This window comes from Thamnophis elegans, chromosome 7 (assembly GCF_009769535.1).
Source record: "Thamnophis elegans isolate rThaEle1 chromosome 7, rThaEle1.pri, whole genome shotgun sequence".
In the NCBI taxonomy this organism is placed as follows: Eukaryota; Metazoa; Chordata; class Lepidosauria; order Squamata; family Colubridae; genus Thamnophis; species Thamnophis elegans.
In genome coordinates this window covers 52,933,808-52,949,953 of record NC_045547.1, presented here as the reverse complement: position 1 = coordinate 52,949,953, position 16,146 = coordinate 52,933,808, and positions in this window count along the sequence as shown.

Below are 16,146 nucleotides of genomic sequence, written 5' to 3'. Positions count from 1 at the left end.
TGGCTCGTCGCCATTTTAAGTGCCTCTTTAAATAGATAAAATAATGGAAGAGGATCTTGTAAAAAAGAAGCTAGGATTAAAAAAAGCAATTAATGCTCTTGCATACGAGTTCTTCTCGTTTTGAAATCAAGTAATTCAATCTTTGTTCTGAGTGGGAGAGATGCTTACTTTGTGCTGCAAAGCAGCTTGAGATTTCCAGCACGGAACAGTTCTGCCTTCAGCTGGCCCCCCTTCTCTTCGCAGACACAGAAGCTGCAAAGATCAGAAAGGCATTTGCTCGACAAAACTTCTCTCCTTCCCTTCTTGCCCGAAGAGTAAGGTGTCTGTCAGATGTCTGATAGATGATCATCTAAACAGATAACGCGACTGGTAACTCAGGAGCAGATATGTTTAGCTGCTTCCATCAGTAAGTCCCACCCAGGAAGTCCTCCATAGCAGTTTGTTAAAGCCAGTAATAAGGTCTCAGCTGAGGCCAGTGGAGAAAGCTGATTGTAGTGCAGGGGGAGATGCATTAAAGGTGAGAAGAATCCTAGACTCTAAACCATGGATCTTCAAACTATGGCCCATGGGCTGCATGTGGCCTGCCAAAGCCAGTAATCCAGCCCGCGCAGGATCATGAGGCTGCCCCCCGCCCACATCATCCTGCCCACCCTTCAGCCGAGTACAGGAGTTACCTTTGTGAGCCCTGTGGGATGAAATTGAAAGATAAGGCCAACAATTTTGTCCTACCTTTCTGGAGGTAGGGGGTGAATAACGGAGCACTCCGAGAGGCCAAAAAACAGGTGAAAACTGCCTATTTTTGGCCAAAACTGAGCCATTTTTGCCTGTTTTTGGCCTGAAGAATGCTTCTGGAGGTGGAGGGTGGTGAAAAACAGGGTGCACAGATGCCACAGGAAGCCAAAAAATGAGCAAAAATGGCCTGTTTCACCTCCACCGTCTCCAGAAGTTAGATAACGAGAGAGAGGGGGGGAGAGACAGAGGGGGGGAGAGACAGAGGGGAAGAGAGAGGGGGAAGGGGGGAGAGAGATCTTTCTCAAGTTCCTTGGGGCTGAGAAGAATTGCTGCAAGTTTCCTGAAGTGGACCACTAGACTCCTAAACAATTGAAAAAAATGATCTAGTAAAAAGAAAAGGCAACCAAAAAACAACATGCCAACAAAAGCAAATAAAACACCCCAGGAGCAAAATAAATTAAAGTTTAATTTGTGTGCATTGTTCAATGGATTGTTAAATTGGCCATGCCCACCTAGTCACATGAACAAGCCCTGCCGACCAAGTCACATGCCCACACCTAGCCATGCCCACTCAGCCAGTCCAGCTCCTCAACAGTCTGAGAGACCATGAATTGGCCCCCTGTTTATAAAGTTTGAGGACCTCTGCTCTAGACTACAATACCTAGTGCAATGGAAGAGTTACCCATTATCTGAGGCCACTTGAGTAAAAACTTGGGATGAAAAGCCAATAGGCTAGTTAAGAAATTCCATGATAAATACTCTCAAAAACCAAAAGGACCTTTGGGGGCAGGGGAAGGGAGTTGAGGAAATGTGAATGATGCAAGACTAATGTATTTTCCATTTGAATTTTCCAGGAACTTTTCTCCAGTTAATGGGGGCAGATCTGACTATCAACTCTGAAGGAAACCTGGTTGAAGCCATCTTTTCCTGCCTCATAGTTGCCATGAACTTTGCAAAGGGGGAAAGAAGGGGGGAAGTAGATAGACTGGCTACCAGTCAAAACAAAAAGTTTTCTTGTGGGAACCAAGGCCATTCCAACAGGTGGCAAATAAAGGAGGAGAGGAGTGACCAAGCATCCTCCCAGCTACTTTCATTGGACAATGTGACCAGTAACATCTGGTATGGGAAATATTTGCTATTTTAATTAGGGGAAACTTTTAGAGTTGGTTTTCACTAGCTGTGCCAATATGTTGTATCCAATAAACATATTATTTGAGAAATCTCCCTCCCTCCAAATTCTGCTTTTGGCAGATGCGTTACTCGGAATGCTGACATAGTATAATTTTAGATTGGCAGGATTCTATCTATGTGGTGTAAGCAAATAAAGAACTGAACTTTGGCTAGATTATGTTTTGTTGTTAGCCTCCCCTCCTCACCAGCTGCAAACCGGGCAGGGATGACCCCCTCCTGAGGCCTGTCCAGGCAACCAGCCCAGAAGGGGTGCCAGATTTGGGATGGGAAGGAACTTTTCGGCTGGGGAGGAGGCAGATGCTACGGGGTGCCTATCAGCTGGCAGGTATAAATAGCCAACCCGGAATGACCCGGCCAGCCCAGCCAGCCTGCTTGTCCTGAGTGCCCTTGAGTGCCTTCACCACCATTGCCATCACCATCGGATCCCCCGCTGGCCTCCGACCATACGCTGTGGTGCGCTTTAGCTACTTGTGGAACTCAGCAACTATGAGGTGGATATGTGCCCCCTCAATGCCCAGTGCCTTCCACTTGCACCCACAGCAGCAGTAACTGCTGCTCCCAGCCACCGTGCACCTGCCCTCTGCCTTTGGAGGCAATGGAGGTGAGGGCTCCTCTTGGTGTGGCACACTTAGCTGGGGGGTATGTGTGACTCAAGAGGCTTTGGGCTAGGAGCAGGCTAGCACAGCCAAGAGGATCACTTGCCCCTATTGGGTCCATCAAGCACCTGCAGCAGCAGCACCCGCTGCTCCCTGCCACTGTGCAACTGCCCTCCACCTTTGGGGGCAATGGAGGCAAGTGCTCCTCTTGGTGCCACAGACTTGGCTGGGCGGGGGAGGCTTCAGGACAGGAGCGGGTGAATACAGCCGCACCAAGAGGAGCACTTGCCTCTGTTGGATCCATCTCGCACCTGCAGTGTGCTTGGCTGGGTGGTGTGTGTGTATGTGTATGTGTATGTGTGGTGAGGCTTTGGGCCAGGAGCAGGAGAGCACAGCCACCCCACCAAGAGGAGCGCTTGCCTCCATTGGGTCCATCTCACACCTGCAGCATATTTGGCTGGATGGGGGGGGGGGAATCGTATTACCTCTGTTACCTCTGAAGGCAGAGGGCAGGTGTGCAGCGGCAGGGAGCAGCAGGTGGTGCTGCTGCGGGTTTGAATGGAAGGTGCTAGGCATCGGGGTGGGGATGGGACACATGTCCACTTTGTAGAAGTTGCCCAGCAAGTTGCCTCCTAAGGATGCTGGGCGGTACTGCCTGAACGGCCATTATGTTCCTCCCTGGGTCCATCTCCCAGGCAGACGGAGTGTCCTGGGCAGACAGAGAGAGATCCCAGGGTCAAGCCCATTGGCCACAGCTGCCACTTCAAGAGCAGGCTGCTTGGCTCATCCCCAGCACCATCTGGGAGACAGCGAAGAACCCTGGCCTGGCACCTCCCCCTTGTCAAAAAATTTTATTACCATTTCGGTTGGCATAACTTGGGGTGGTGGTCATGTGACTGAGTATGCATGAGTGACGTCCATACCCACTTAGTCACATGACCCCCCACCTAGCCATGCCCACCGAACCAGTAAAAAATTTTGAAACCCATCCCTGCTTTAGAATATGTATGTGCAATTAATCCACAGACTTGTAGGTTGAGAGACAAAGGAATTTGTACTTTCCAGTGTGACAAGTTCTTTCAAGAACTAAGAGTCCTAGATTCCTTAATGAAACATATGGAGAGAGGAGGAGGACAATGAACCACATCCAAAGGACAGCCATAAAGAAATGTTCTTCACTCAGTGCTCTCAGTATTCATTCCTGCTTTGTAGAATCACAATGTTCCCCCCTCTTTATGCCTTCAGAGATCACAGTTGATAATGGCTGTAATACCTTAGAAAAAAACTAAGCTTGTGTTATCTCCAAAAATGAACTTACAGGTTTTCTTTTGTGCTTCTATTCACTAAATCTTGAAGATGTTAATAATGCAGCAGGATGTTTTGAAATGTTGTTTTTTTGGTTTGCATATAGCACTTCTTTCTGTTAGCCACATGAAATGTAGAATAATAAGAGGACCATCTCTTCCACCCATCCCCCACCCGACACAGTTACTTCCATTCTCAGTTTAAATGTGCTGGAATGTATATGAATACTATCTGTCCAGACATGTATTCTGGAAGCCTTAGAATGTGATTTTCAGTTAAACATAACAGAAAACTCATTCACAGCAAGAAGCACTGTAAAAGTTCTTCCGTTCATTTCCATTCCTTCTTTTGGCTAGCTTCTAGTATAAGATTCTTTCAAGTACTCATGAAAAAATGGATTTGACATGGCAGAGCAGCCCAGAGTGACAGGTGTTTCTGTAGATATTATTAATTGATATTATTTTAAAAATAACACAATGTAGAAACTATTGATCCAAAATTCTATAGAAAACCTATCGTAGAAGAAGAAATGCAAATTTTATGACAAATTTCAAAGAAAAGTAAGCAGCTCATGACATTCCTTTCAGTTATAAAATGTGACACTGGTGTTTGAAGAACTGAGAGAAGCTGTTAAATGTTTATTTGATTTTTCTGAGAATTTCTTTTGTGAAATCTTTGCATCTGGAAAAATGTTTTCAAATTTAATTTTGAGAAAGAACATGCATTAGTTTCTAATTTAATGAAATTTACTAAAAACAAATTCAACTATTCTTTTTCATGAAGTGTGCATAGCTCTATGGATCATTTGCACATTGCCAATGACTGTAGCAGAAGCTGAAAGATGTTACAGTAAGTTGACATCATAAAAACATAGATTTTCTATTGTGGGACAAAAATGATTAAGCTACAACTAAGTTCCGGCGAGGACATGGTGAGCTAGATGTCCCTGAAGGAGTGGAGGCAGCATTGCAGCTTAAATTGACAACCAGATGATGGATCTTAGCTGATAAAATTTATCTGGAGAAAGGAGAGATTGTGGGATCAACTATATGTATTCTGAACAGCTGCTACTCATGAATAAATAATTGAAAACTGAGTTTCCTGATTGGCTGGTGAATGGAGCATCAAGTTGAGGGATTCTAATTATGCCTATAATCACAATGTAGCCTACGTGGACATGAAGCTTGGCTGATCCTCATTTCTTAATCATATTTGGAACAGCAAGTTTGGGGTTCCCTGGGAGAGTTCCTGTCAGATCGTGTATCTGCTATTCTTTGGTGGATGAAGAGGGGTGGAGGTGGATTTGATACATTTTGTTCTTTCTCTTTTTTCTACGTATCCTAAGTATCCTAGGTCTTGCCTTGCCTGTTTGTATAACCTTTTGCATGATTTATAACTGTTGCCTGATGCCTCAGAGGTCTGGAAAATCCCCACCTCTTGGAGGATGGAAGAGGGGGGGGAGCCATGCGGGTTGCAAATCTAGAAGATGATCCTGAGAATCTCTACTTATCTGCTTTTCATAGAGGCTGGAACAAAAAATCTTCACACCTGCAGATTGGTGGGAATCCACACTGGTCGGTTGGAAGGGGTTCCTAAGTTCCTTTATCATGGATTGTATAGTCTGAGGGTCTCAGAGCCTGCTTTGAATGTTGACTTGCTTTCACCCCTTTTCAATAAAAAGATTACTTGTGAAATACCAAGTTTTCAAGAGTCTACACTTTTTTTTGAAGAGGGGGTGCGAGGCAGGTCCTTACATAAAACAGGCTCTGCAATAGTGATCAACCCAGAGAGAAAAAATGTTCCCCCAAATTTATACTCTAATGAGGGGACCCTGCAACAATGTCTGAACAGAGCAGTGAACAAGGGGAAGCCGAGTGCTCGAGAGAAACCTTGACAACTACCCAGTCTGATACCGGCTCCAAATGTCCCACAGAAGACATTGAAGCTCTCTTTGAGAGTTCCAAGGTTTGGGACAATGGTCTGTTGGCATAGGAAAAGGGGACAGGTTTAGGTTTAGGTTTAGGTTTATTGGGATTTATATGCCGCCGATTTATATGACAGCTGTGACAGAAGACCCAGGGGTGACCTTCACCCAAGGTAGCTGCAAACTCGGGTGGAAAATGGAACTGGAAGCCCTTTCCAATCAGGTGGAACTGATCGGAGAATCACTAACAGATGGTCGGTTGAAGAAGCATATCAACAGCCTCATGATGGAAGCCTTGCAAAACCTCAATGTCTGAGGTGAACTGGGATGCCAACTGAGGAGAGCAGGCAATCTAGCAGCTGAAAGACCCTGAGCCATCACCCCTGATCCAGCCGCAACTGACTAAGCAGCTGACCAAGCCGGGGAACCAGCAGCCACACCAGGGATTCAACCTCCTGCCATTCCAGACCAGGCAATGTTTCCTGGCCAACCCAGGGGCCCATGGCTGGAGAGGAAAGCGCCCCCTTGGGGGTAAAATTCACTGGAGATCCCTAGAAATTGGAGTTTTTCCTGCCTCAGGTCCTCACCTATAAACAAGAATATGGATGGAATTTTCCAACCCTGGGGACATAAGTGTGAGTCATCACCCTAGCCCTGGAAGGGACAGCTGCCAGGTGGATGGTGACCCCCCACAATTCCGACACTCCAGAGCAGCAAGATTTCAATTGATTCATTACAGCCCTGCACCACCGCTTTGAAGACCCCCTCGCTGATAGCAATAGAATCATAAAGCAGGGCCATTGCCCTGTAAACTGAACAAGGAACTCCATGACCTGGGCAGTCGAGTCGACTAGCCAGAAGATAGTCTAGTCTGTTGTTTCAAAGATGGGCTCAATGACTACTGTGCACTGTCTGCTTGGTCTGTGGAGCCCCTAAATATTTGCATGAATGGTACCTGGTGGCAGAGGAGGCAGAGATTGACATGTCCGCATTGGCAGAGCCTGGAGAAGATACTCACCCCAGGGGTGGTGGGAACCATTCAAGCCCCAAATTGCCATGGCGCTGAGGTCATCAGGTTGCTTCAAGTGTGGGAAGGAGGGGCAATGCACAGCAGAGTGCCATTCCAAAACCCCCACCAGAAGGTCTGATCACCCATCGGGGGAAACCAGCAAAACCCACCCCCTGAGAAAAAGAAAACATGCTGAGAAGCCAGGCAGCCATGGAGTTCCATTCTCCTGCAAATCCAGAGGAAGGAACTCTGGCACCCCAAGAAGAGCTGGTCCAATTCAAAAGTGATGTGGAAGATGGCCTGCTGGTAAGCAACCCAATTGAACTGCTCACCCTACTCCTAAGACTTTTTATCCCCAGCTGAGGGAAAAGGGAGGAAGTAGCAACATTACTGGACTTGGGGTGCACCCAATGCCTAATTAGCCCAACTCTGGCAGGAAGATTGGGAATTCACCTGAGGAAAATGAAAACCCACATTGCTTTCTGACAGCTAGATGGCACAGTAGTGGGGGGGGGCAGCCATTTTTGCCACAGAACCATTACAAATAAAACTGGGAGACAATAGTGAGACCCTCGTGTTCATAGTAGCCCAGGAATGGAATGGCCACTAGTCCTAGGGCTCATGTGGCTATGGATTAGATTTAGATTTAGATTGTTTATTTGTATGCCGCCCTTTTCCCTGGGGGGACTCAGGGCGGCTCACAATCCAAAGGAAGGGGGGGGGGAAACAGACTTTTACATATAAGACAGTACATGATTAAAACGCAACATTCATACCATTCGGGCGGGTTACAATCTTTAGCCCCAGGCCTGACGGGATAGCCAGATTCTAAGGGCTGTGCGGAAGGTCTGGAGGGTGGTGAGGGTACGAAGCTCCACGGGGAGATCGTTCCATTGGGTCGGGGCTACCACCGAGAAGGCTCTCCTCCGCGTGGTGGCCAGTCGGCATTGGCCAGCGGATGGAACTCGGAGGAGGCCTAAACGATGAGATGGAATGGAACACTAATGTAAACTAGAGGAGAGAAAACATAAAATTCCAGAGACATGTAACATTTACAAACCTCCCAGAGGGGAGGAGAAAGGGAACAGGGAAATGGCCATGGCTGACCACCTTGCTGAGACAACTAGCACCCCCAAAGAATACCAGGATCTGGCTAAGGTATTAAGTGAAGAGGCATCAGATAAACTGCCATCTCATCATGGCATGGATTGTGCCATTGAAATCTTGCTGGGGGCCAAACTTTCAAAACCAAATATGTACTGCATCTAGTCTACTCCCCAGAGAACTAGACAAACAGAGCGTTTATTGACAAAAATCTATAAAGAACCCCTCCTACCAAAAATAGTGGCCCCTGTATTGTTTTGTGAAAAGAAAGATGGCTCCTTATGCCTTTGCGCCAACTACTGTAACCTTAACATGATTAGCATGGAAAATATGTACCTACTCCCCCTCATGAAGGACATGCGGGCCATCTCTCTAAAGGAAAAATATTTTCAAAGCTGGATTTATGAGAGGCATATTACCACATCAGAATTAGGAAAGGGGATGAGTAGAAGATTGTTTTTAACACCTCGCTGGGATGTTACCAATTTAAAGTACTCCCTTTTGAACTACAAAGGGCCCCTTTTGTGTTTATGCAACTAATTAACAAGGTGCTCCATGAACATTTATACAAAGGGGTCCTGGTTTACCTTGATAACATTCTAATTTACACCAAAACAAAGCAGAACACACAAAACTAGTCCAAGCAGTTCTTGCTAAACTCCAAGCCACCAAACTCTATGCAAAACACTTGAAATGTGAGTTCCACCAAGAAAGAATTGACTATCTGGTATATAGAATATCCCATGATGAAATAGAGATGGATCCACAAAAAGTAAAAGCCATCATCAATTGGGAGCTACCCCAGACCCATAAACAACTACTAGGTTTCCTGGGTTTTGCTAACTTTTACCGTCAATTCATTCCAGCATTTACAAGAATCAATCTCCCCATTATGAATTTGCTAAAGACAAAAGGTGGGGGGAACCGAACCAAGGCAACATCTTAACTGGACCCTGGAATGCCAAGTGGCATTTGAAAAACAAACAATTATTTTCAGCTAAACCAATCCTAAAACATCCAGAGCCAAATAACCCTTTGTCATCCAAGCAAACAAGAACGTTGGGCGCAATACTTTAAACGTTTTGATTTTATACTCAAATATCTCCCAGAAAGGAAAAGCTTCTTAGCAGATGCCCTCTCCAGAAAATCCCAATGCAACAGCAAAAAGACTGAAATTGTTAAACCTATGCTCCAAACACCCCAGACCACCAATGTAATTACCCGAACACAAGCCAAAAAGGAATCGCTTGCCGACAATGCAACAGTCTCCAAATTTAAGGAGGCACTACTTAAGGATGACTGGTTCCAAGCACACATTTGTTTGCTCAAAGACAACTTAGCCTGGGTAGAAAACAAACTTTACCTCCCTGCTAGCCAAAGATTGGATCTCATGAAGCAATGCCATGACTGCAAGAAAGCTGGACATTTTAGATTTGTGAAAACTCTACACCTCATCAAAAGATAATTCTGGTGGCCATCCTTTAAAAAGGACATTGAAAGCTACTTTGCTAACTGCTCCACCTGCACAGCTGCAAAAAGATGACAAGGAAAATCCCCAGGACTTTTACAAACTGTAGCAGAACCTTCAGCACCCTGGAGAGAGAATTCTATGGATTTTATAATGGAGATGCCTCAGTCGAGACTGAGTGCCACTCTTGAAACCACACCTCCTCTGTAGCTCCAGTTTGTCACTCAGTCTGGTTGAGCTGACTCCTATAAATTTAGCTCCTAAACAAATTTTTTCTTTTTTGAATTAATTGGCTGTTTTGGTTTTAAATTGTAAGAGAGCTGCTGGCATTGCAAAGGGGGGCATTCCATTGCCACTTGCTGAGGTGCCGGAGTGCCGGTTTGGATTTCCACTCTGGGCTGTTTGCTATGCGAAGCCTGGGCAATTCCAGGCACTGGAGGTGGCTGACTTTGAGCAGCTGATCCTCGCGTAGCCTGTTCCCTTTGACTCTGTGGAGCTCCAAAGGTTTTTCCAGCAGCCGCAGGTGCTGGTCAACCATTTTGGAGTAGCCATGTGGACTGGGCGGCCATTTTGGTGAGGTCGACCATGCCGGGAGGCAGATTGTGGAGGCCACATGTGTCAGGCAGAAGAGCGAGGAGACTGCAAGTGTTGGACAGCGATGGAAGATGGCCACATGGATTCCTCATCGCAGCACCAGCAGAGCGATAGCTATTCCGGTGTGAGGGCTACAGATTACCTTGCTCCATTTCTCCATGAGAGAGTGCTGGCGTGAGTATCTCCTGAGGGAGATAGAATAGTGGACACCAGGCATGAATCAGGTGTTGAGGCCCCAGACCAAGAAGACTCCCTGGGGTCACTAGCTTTCCACATGGACCCCATACCAGGGCTGCTAGGGCCAAGGCTTTGGCCTCTTAGCACCCTTCACAGGCAACCCTTAGAGAGGAACAGTGCAGGCAACGTGCACTGGAGAAAGGGGAGACTCAAGCAGAGTGGCATAGAGAGGCACAGGCACACAGGCACACAGGCCCAGGCCCTCTTCCAGATCCAGATCCCCAATCAGACCTTCTAGCCCTTCTCCTTTACCTCCATTATCTCATGTCAGGCCTAGGAGGCATAGTAGGATGGAGGTTTCTCCCTCACCTTCTGTTTCCCCCATGGCCATCAGGGATGTAATGGGCAATCCCCTGTAGGGCACCTCTCAGGATTATCTGATGCCTAGGCTCAGCCTAGCTCCACAAGGAGATGCAGAGGAAGAGGCTGCAGAACCTTATGAGAATCTGGCTGATCTGGACAACCTACCTGAGAGCCTGTGGAGGATTCAGCCATTTTCCTGGGCATTGCCTCAGGCATGAGGCAACAGAAAAAGTCAGCCCAGGTTTCCAGAAAGTCAAAGAAGGGCACCAGTGCTCAGCCTTCAGGCTAATCATTGGTTTCTAGGAAGAGCCAGAGACTGGCCTCTCCATCCTTCGCTAGTGAGATTTCCCTGTTGGGGAAGAGGTTCCCTAGGACCTTGAGTTATCTGATGAAGAGGGGGCACCTGTCCCAGGTACCCCAGCTTTTTCAGGCCTTCTTCCCCTGCCCTCTTTAAGTCACTCCTCAGCAAGGCTCGTTCCACAATCAAATTGGGAGCTGGAGCTGCTGCTCCGGCCACGGCAAACTCTGGATAAACCTGGCAAGATCATGTTTTCTAAGACATCTACAGAAAAGGAGGAGGTACCTGCTCCACCCCTTTTTCTGGAGGTTGTAAAAAACCAATGGGCCCATCCAGAGACTCTTCCGAATCCTAGCAGCAATGATTGCTGGTTTTATAATATGGACAAGGAATTTTATGATGCCCTACATGTTTCCACAGTAGTTGCACCAGTCGCGGCCTAGCCACTGCTTCAGCCCTGGTTTTGGGAGTTGTTGCGGACAAGCTTAAGACGAATGATAAAAGGGTCGAGCTTATCCTATGCAAGATGTTTCAAGCATTGGCATGGGCTACTAAGACTGCAGCTGCAGCATCCTTTTTCAACCGTACCACCTTACTCTGGTTATGTCAGCTGCAGGACCAAATTACCCCTGATGACACACGCTTTATGCAGGATGTTAATAAGATCATTGCGGTCACCCTGTTTTCCACAAGCTTGACACTGGATTCAGTCAAGTCCTGGGGCCTGCCATCCTCAGTAACATTGAGATGCCTTCTGTGGCTCCGAAGTTGGCAGGCCAACAATAAGTCAAAGTGGCACCTACCCACTGCTTCCTATACAGGTGGCCCATTGTTCGGGGAGTCCTTGTACCCTATCCTTGTGGAGAACAAGGATAAGAAGAAGGTGTTGCCAACCACATTGGGCAGCAAGTGCTTTCCAAAAGTTTCACTCAATCACAGCTTCATTCCAAGAGACATAAATAATCTTAAGGTCTCCCTTAGTGTTTGGCACTAAGTTTCAACTCCACCTGGGCCAGTTTTGTTTTGAGGTAACCCAGCCAGTCCCAACTCCGGATAAAGTGACGAGGGTTGAAGATAGGGTTAGCACCCCTACCTCGTAAAACTAAAAGAAATTGCTAAAGAAACACAAGCAAACTAAAAGTCCATGATAAGTACTGACTCTTTGGTAATTCCACTGACTGTCAATAAGATAGCCAGTGCCTTGCTGTAATGTCAGGTCAAGTGACTATTTAGGTGGATCAGAAATTCTAATCTGTGAACCAACTAGACCTGAAGAGAGTACAGAATCAAAATCAATTGCTGTCATGAATGGTCCTCTCCAAATAGGGTCCATACATTATTGTAAACAAGGATCTGGTCAAGCATGAGATCTCCATCTATTGTACAACAGGGAAAATATTCAGTGCAGGAATATGCTACAGAACTGATAGCTCAGTCAATCTAAGAAGGGCTCAGTTGACCACTTTAAAGAGAGACTCTATCTGCAATCCAGACTGACTTCCTTGTAAACTGCTGCCGCCAAAGATTTTCAATCCAGACAGATTGTTTTTAAGCCAGTACCTCATAGGACATGGAAAGAAAGAAAGAGAGAGAGAGAGAGAGAGAGAGAAAGAAAGAAAGAAAGAAAGAAAGAAACAAAGGAAGGAAGGAAGGAAGGAAGGAAGGATGGTAGGTAGATAGGTAGGTAGGTATCTGCCTGGCAAGCACATTTCTCACAGCTGTATGTTTTCTTTTGGCCTGCCTGCCTATTGTAAGGATAAATAACAGGGACAGCACATGTGAATATATGGGTCTTAGCATTGATGCCTGAGATGAAAAATAAATACCATATTTTTCGGAGTATAAGACACACCTTTTCCCCCCAAAAAAGAAGATGAAAATTTGGGTGTGTCTTATACATTGAATATAGCTCCCCCCACCAGAGGCTAAAAACATGAGGCATGGAGGCAGCAATGGTCTGTGGCAATACTGGAACAGCTGATCAGGGATATTCTGGCAGTCCGATCCACCCACCAATCAGCTGTGCTGAATTAAGCTGCAATAAGTGCTGAAGCTTACCTGGCTGGTCAGAGTTTGCAGCAGCAATCAAATTCAGAAAGCACAGTGACTGATTCAGCAGGATTCAAAATAATAATAATATACAATACATTACTCAAAGCAGGTTTTCCAAGGTAGCAGTAAATACAAGCAAAACACAAGTGGTTTCATTTTCAGTTCTCAGCTAAGCCAGGCTCCTTCCTGTCTCCTTCTTGCTCCCAGTGCAAATTTCAGAGTCCAAATAGCCCTCCTTGACTGATTTAGTTGCTGTAAGCACCTCTTCATTGGGTAATTAGGAAAGAAGACCACGAGACTCCATAGGTAGAAATCAAGTGTACTTTTACTAATTATAAATGATTAAAGGCGTAGCAAAGTGAAGACTGATTATTTAGGCACGAAAGCGATTGATATATAGAATAACCCATTCCCCACCCCTTGGCATCCCAGTTACAGTCCAATCATAATTCTCCTAAGTGTCAGGTGTGAGATAACTTCAAAAGGCATCACTAAGATGGAATGTCGGTGCCGTTAGCCTTGGCGGGAACCTCCTCCGCATGCGTAGTCCGACAGGCAGCAGAACTCCAGAATCTTCCTCCAGCACAATTAGTAAACCCCTCCCAAATACCATGCCCTCCCTCCCCATTTCATGGCAGCCGAAGCAGCAGCAAAGCAGAGGCTGACAGTTGCTATCCCTATTCATTGGCTGACCTTGTTACCGTGTGTCAGTTGAATACCATGGATGCTGGTAGGCAGAGGCAGAATTTATGTATGTATGTATGTATGTATGTATGTATGTATGTATGTATGTATGTATGTATCAGTAGTGGGTTGCAGCCAGTACAGGCGTACCGGATCCTGCCCAAAACACTGGGTACCGTTCCAGTACGGTGCTCCAGAGGGCCCACCCATCCGCCTGAGCTCCTTACCTGTGCTTTAAGCTTTTGGAGCTTCCGCGCATGCGCATGGTTTGTACAGTGCCTGCCCAATGCTCCACCGAGCAGCTAGAGTGTCGCAGAGGCTTACGGAAGTATCATAGGCAAGTACGTCCACGTGGGTCAAGTACCAGTTGGAACGGAATCCGGAACCCACCAGTGGTATGTATGTATGTATGTATGTATGTATGTATGTATGTACGTACGTACGTACGTACGTACGTACGTACATACACACACATACCATATAACTGTATCTGTATATTCCAATAAATATGTTATATGTATATAACATCATGCAAAATTACATTGATTAATATTAAATAACTGAGATGCTGCTTAATTATGCATCGCTTCCTAATTTTGTTAAAAAGTGGCAGACATATTTTTTCTTTGGAATCTTAGGGACTGCATTTGTTTATCCCTTGGCTTAAAGGCATAAATTCTGATAGTCATGGTGGCTAGGCTCATTTCCCTATCTGTTTTTCCTCTTGCTCCATTTGCATCCATAGTTTGGTTCTGAAATGCAAGTCTGTTACATAGTCACAACACAAATCATATTGAGCAACCTGATAAATACTATTGTTTAATCCTTACATATTCAAAAAGGTAGAGAATAACTCCTAACTTTCTTATTATTCTCACTGATGATTATATACCAGGCCAATGTTCTTTAACATATGGTCCTAGAATTCCTTAGGTTTCCCAAGATCTTTTCAGATATCCATGAAATCAAAATTATTTGTTACCCTATATTGAAAAAGAATACAATATTAAAAATCCATCACACAATTGTGAAAATTGGCAGCAGCAAATGTATCAATTTTAATTTTTAGGATGGTAAATATTGATAAATATAACCCATATAAGCAAGAGCTGTTTTGGGGTCTCCACAATTTTAAAAGTTGGAAGGGTCCTGAGGGAAAAAATGATTAGGAAACACTGTGCTAGATGATATTATTTTTGTATCAACTGTACAAAAATTATAGATGGCTGGCTACAACTTTATGTATCAACATAAAGATAATTCCTATGGATGCAACAAATGATGGTCTGATCACATGGAGTTACTGTGGTACTTAGGTTTTAAAAATAATTTAACAAGCAAACATAACACAAACAAGCTTACTATTATATTTGCAGCTTATTATTCAAGAACTTATTTTTTCTAGACAAGTTATATTTTACAGGGAAGACATTCATGAATTCTTTGTTATATTCTCACAGCTAAGACTATTGCTGCTACTATTTACTATTAGCAGTAGAAAATGAATATCACTATGACAATTCATTAAAGGCAGTGAAAGTACAAGTAGAGTGGTCAGTCTTCCTTCATCACAGGCAATAATAACTAAGATATTTAGATGGGGGTGTAGCCAGCATTGTGGTGGCATGACCTGAGGGGCTCTTGAGGGATCGTCGATATTGCAGCCATCAGGAGGTCTCTTTTGACTGAAACCATCCTATAGGGACAGTGAATGAGTGAGGCACAGACCAGCGAGCCAGGGAAGTTGCAAAATCCCTGGTGTAGTTGGAAGAAGTCTCCCAACTGGACTATTGGGAGAACGGCTGTTGCGAGGCATTAAGAAGCTGGGGTGGCCACAATGGAAGAGCTGAAACAAAGAAAGTGTGAAAGAAAATCATCTGGGTGAGAGCTTTGCATTATTTTAAAAGGGAAAAAAGATGTTTCTTTTCAACTCTCCTTGGATTAAATTAAAGAGGAGAAAACGGCATAAAGAGAGGAGGTGGGAGTGGGTATCTGTATGCTACCCCACTTCCAGTAGTATAGTGGCGAATAAAGCGGGTGGGCCCAGCAGCAACAGAAAAAAAGTTAAAAGAAAATTTAATTTGGAAATAAAAGGACAAAGACTAAAAGCCTGATTATTATTTTTAAATTGCTATTTTTGCGAAATTAAAATTAAATAAAATTAAGAAGATAAGGTGATAACATAGTTTTTCTTTCCCATTTGAAAGCTAATTATACTGCCATCTAGAGGAGCAAGTGAGATTGACAATGAATTTAATGAATTAACTGAAACTAAAAGTAACTGTCAGTCTCTACTTTGCTTGCTTGCTATTGGCTGCCAAAGAAATGGGAAGGGTGGAGGCTTGTGGTATTTGGGAGTGGAATTACCAGTACTGGAGGAGTTATCAAGAAGGGAGTTTTGTTCTCACCATCTTCTGTGCATGATCAATATGAGCCTTTTTGACTCAGATCTTGCTTTGTTTCATTGCTTTCATTTCATACCCAGTAAAAGTACCTTTATCTCTACTCAAATGGAGTTGGGGGTTTTCTTTCTTTGTTATTGAAGGAGGCGCGTCTGACTGTAACTGACCTTGACAAGGCTGGCTGAACTGATAAAGGTGTTTGGTCTAACATACTGAGAGACTCATTTTAAAGACCAGCTGCAACAGT